The sequence below is a fragment of the Heterocephalus glaber genome, unplaced genomic scaffold, assembly GCF_053883595.1.
Source record: "Heterocephalus glaber isolate CG9 unplaced genomic scaffold, H.glaber_assembly_v1.0 deba00001600, whole genome shotgun sequence".
Lineage (NCBI taxonomy): Eukaryota > Metazoa > Chordata > Mammalia > Rodentia > Bathyergidae > Heterocephalus > Heterocephalus glaber.
In genome coordinates, this window is record NW_028258372.1 from 36,367,204 (window position 1) to 36,371,755 (window position 4,552).

At 41.4% G+C, this 4,552-nt stretch overlaps 1 pseudogene; it reads left to right on the forward strand.

Annotated features, from left to right (window-relative positions):
• Positions 1-3,131: 3,131 nt before the first annotated feature.
• Positions 3,132-3,780, forward strand: LOC101705840 (casein kinase II subunit beta-like; annotated as a pseudogene).
• The last annotated feature ends 772 nt before the right edge of the window (positions 3,781-4,552 follow it).

Genomic DNA, 4,552 nt, shown 5'->3' on the forward strand with positions numbered 1-4,552 from the left:
TACTTGCTGACAATGCCTGTCATTTGTGTTGCACCACATGTCAAATCTTCCATCTGCTGTCACCAGCTGTTGCTTCCCTGCCCACTCGGTCTTCTGTCTGTATCCTTTTACTCCTGAGATCACAGATACTCATCAGAGTCAGCTGAAAAATCTACTTGGCTTTTGACAAGAGTGAAATGTGTTTTATTTCTAGATTTTATGGACTAGTCGGTGAGTATGTTTCTATTTTATTTAACAAACAATATTGCATATCAAGGGATGAAATGAGAGGTAATTATGCTGCATAGGAAATCTTATATCAAAAATCTAACATTTTTGTAATATATGAAATTCAATGGGTAATCCAATAGTCTGCATATTATTTATAGAATAAAAAATTACCTTCAAGGGCTGGAGGTCAGTGTCCTAGTTACTTTTCTTGTTGCTGAGACAAAATACCAGACACTCACAAGTTAACAAGGAAAGGTTTATTTAGCTTACAGTTTTTAAAGGTTTCAGTAAATAATCAGATGCCTCCAAGGCAGGGTGGTGAGGCAGAGGGCTATCAGAGAGGAGAAACAGTTCATGGTGGGCAGAATGTAGCAAAGCAAGCAAAGGACTGTAGCAGCTTCTTTCTGCCCCTTTTATACTCTATCTAGACTTCCAGGATTAGGCCAGTGCCAAACCAATCAGTGGACTGATTTAGTAATCACACACCCTTTACCCCAGTGCCCTTGATCCTAGCATTGCACCATAAATCAATCACACACTCTAGATTTAGCCACCTCTGAAAAAGTCCTCACCTATGACCCCGTGAGCCTCTGGGGGAACATAACGGTCAGTCAGTTAGTGGTAGAGCATAACAGTCAGTTAGTGGTAGAGCACCTGCCTAGCATGTTCAGGATCCTGGGTTTGATCCTCAGCCCTGCAAGGAAAATAGAACAAAATTGTGAGACAGGTTACCTTCAAAAACTACCTTGATTTAATGCTTAAAGTTCATCTCACCACAACTTTCCCCTGTCCTAGACACAGAGCCACAGGACTTAATGTTCACCCTGCTAGGCTTCAGTCTTGCTTTGCTTCCATTTCTTTTTATCCCCCATCTCTCCCATTTGGAACAGGAATGTTCACCCTGCCATTGTGTGTTGGAAGTGTTTAACTTTCTGGTTTATATGGGAGCTCCCAACTAGGAGTTTGTCTTGAGTCTCAGAAAGGTCTTTGGACTTGCACTTTTCAACAATGCTAGAACTGTTAAAACTTTGGTAATTCACTTTGTTCCACAGCTGGACAATGGCACAGATTCTGGGTGTGCTAGGTATTTTTCTCTCATTGTTGAGACAAAATACCCAACACCCCAAATTAAAGGGGAAAGGTTTAATTTAGCTCACCTTTTATAGAAGTTTCAGTCCATAATAAGCTGGATCCAAGACAGAGTGGCACATGGCAGAGGGACAACAGCTCATGGTGGTACAAGACAGCAAAGGACCTTAACAGCATCTTTCTGCCCGTTTTATCTTATCCAGACTACCAAGATTAAGGTGGTGCCAAACCAATCAGTGTACTGATTTAGTAATCATATACACTTAATCCCAGTGTCACACACACTAGGATTCAGCCACTTCTGAAAAAGCCCTATGACCACTTGGGGCTTTGGGGGGACAACTAGAATCAAACCATAACACTGGGATTAAAGCAAGACTTTGAAAAAAAGGAAAAACAAGTTTCCCCAACCTAGGTGGTTCCCCCTTAGACTTCCCCCTCTGTATAGCTTTTGTTCTTTGTTCTATTACAAATAAAATTAATAACTTTGTCCCTGTAAAAACAAAACAAAACAAAACTTTGGTAATTCAGGCCAGGGATGTAACTCAGTGGCGCTGGACCTGACTGGCAAGCACAAGGTCCTAAATTTTATCCCCAGTACCAAGAAAAAAAAAGACTTTTGGTAATGCTGGGAGATGGGATAAATGGATTTTGCATAAAGAGATGCACATGAGTCTTTTGGAGGCCTGGGGAAGCCTCATATGTTCAGGAGGTGGGGACTGGAGTGTGACTGGGAAGGTGTCTCATTCCCCAGCTTTCTGTGCTTCCTGGACACCATAACATGAGCAGCTCTCTACCACCCAGGCCCCTCTACCACGCTGCTTCTGCCTTGGAGCTGGCCAACCATGGACCAAAGGTGTGAGCCAAAATGAACCTCTCCTCCTTTAAGTTGTGGATGTAAAATACTGTGTCTCTGTGACAAAAGAAGTGACTAAGACACACTGACCTGCTATTGCTCGGAAACATCAAGCTTGCTCACACTCCAAGGCATTTGTACAATCCCTTCCCTCAATCCTGAACACCTTCACCCTACTCTTGGGGTGGTTCACTCTTTTACATCTCTCCTCACATCTGCTCAAATGTCACCTTTTATCTATATTATTCCACATCACCTGGCTAGGGCCATTTCAGTCACTCTCTTTGCTCTTCCTCGATTTGTTTTTCTCTATGGCATTTATGTGAAATTTTAGTATTTATCTGTTTATTCTTAAGCTTATTATCCATCTCCAAAACTCCAATGTATATTCTTTAATATGAGGTATGAATTTGCTTCTGTATCTATAATATCCAGCACAGAGGCAATAGTCCATAAATATTTGTATGATGAGTGAATGAACCTACGGCTTTTGCTACAAAATTTACAGGGGAAATCATAAAAGGGCTTTAAATAAGGAGAACAAAGTAATTTATCTAAACTACATAAAATAGAGATCATAAAGAGAGATTAGATGTCTGGAAATTACACTAAGAAAGGATGAAGACAAGTTCTATTTTATTAACAATCTGCAAGGATATGTTTCAAACTACAAACGTTGTTCCAACTTCCTAGATTTTAAAATCTCAATTCTACTATTCCATAAGTAATTGCTGTGCAATAATTATGTATCAGACAATGTTTTAAACACGTTTGGTACAGAGATGAGTCAACAGATAATTTCCTTGTCATCAAAGAGCTTACATTCTTGTAGGAAATACCAATTATAAACAAATTGAAAATTTGTAAATGTCCCCCACCCCACTTCACCTGCAGAGGTCGGTCCGCGGTGAGGCTCGGGAGCAGCAGCTCCCCTCCCCACCCCGCTCCCGGTTCCCGTCCCACTGCCTATGTAAAGATGAGTAGCTCAGAGGAGGTGTCCTGGATTTCCTGGTTCTGAGGGCTCCGTGGCAATGAATTCTTCTGTGAAGTGGATGAAGACTATATCCAAGACAAATTTAATCTTACTGGGCTCAGTGAACAGGTGCCTCACTATCGACAAGCTCTAGACATGATCTTGGACCTGGAGCCTGATGAAGAGCTGGAAGACAACCCCAACCAGAGCGACCTGATTGAGCAGGCAGCTGAGATGCTTTATGGATTGATCCATGCCCGCTGCATCCTCACCAACCGTAGCATCGTCCAGATGTTGGAAAAGTACCAGCAGGCAGACTTTGGCTACTGTCCCAGTGTGTACTGTGAGAACCAGCCAATGCTTCCCATCAGCCTTTCAGACATCCCAGCTGAGGCCATGGTGAAGCTCTACTGCCCCAAGTGCGTGGATGTGTACACACCCAAGTCCTCAAGGCACCATCACACGGATGGCGCCTATTTCCACACCGGTTTCCCTCACATGCTCTTCATGGTGCATCCAGAGTATCAGCCCAAGCAACCTACCAATCCAGTTTGTGCCCAGGCTCTACGGTTTCAAGATCCATCCAATGGCTTACCAGCTGCAGCTCCAAGCCACCAGCAACTTCAAGAGCCTGGTGAAGACGATTTGCTGATTCCCTATCCCACCTGCCCCTCGCTCTTTGACATCATCTTTCTTTTGCTACCACCCTTTCAGGAGCTTTTTCTGGTTTTTAGTTTAACTTAAAGGAGTCATTATTGTGGTGGAAATATGAAATAAAATGGAAGAAAAGGCAAAAAAAAAAAAAAGAAAATATAGTAAATGCATAACTTCAGAAAAGTGCTATGCAGGAAAATGGCATATGGTTCATACCATCTGCTTAATTCACAGTGACCATGTGAATGGATGGATAGATAGATACATGGCTGAATCTGGATTGAGTCTTCAAAAACACTTTGAAAATTATCATCATGGGGAAAGAATCGACTTCTTACTCTTGTAAACTATGTTGTTATCAGAGAGCTGGGCATGGTGGCACACACTTGTAATCCCAGCATTCAGGAGGCAGAGGCAGGCGAATCACTGTGAGTTCCAGACCAGCCTGAATGACACAGTGAGAACCTGTCTCAAAACAAAACAAAACAACAAACTGCCTATAACAGTCCATGAAGCTCTGCTCTGCCAAGGCCTCTCTTCTTTTTTATTAATCAATAGGCACTAATGAAATATATTTTTTATTTTATAAAAAAAAAATTTCGTAACAAAATAATTAGAATAACAATAATTCACTGAGTATCATTATCTGCCAAGTAGATACTCAGAGTACAAGACACAAATTAATAAGATTCTTACAAAAAAAAAACAGATAATAACACAAAACTTTTTTTTCAGTGAACTAAGATACACTAATAGTATAAATGGAACAA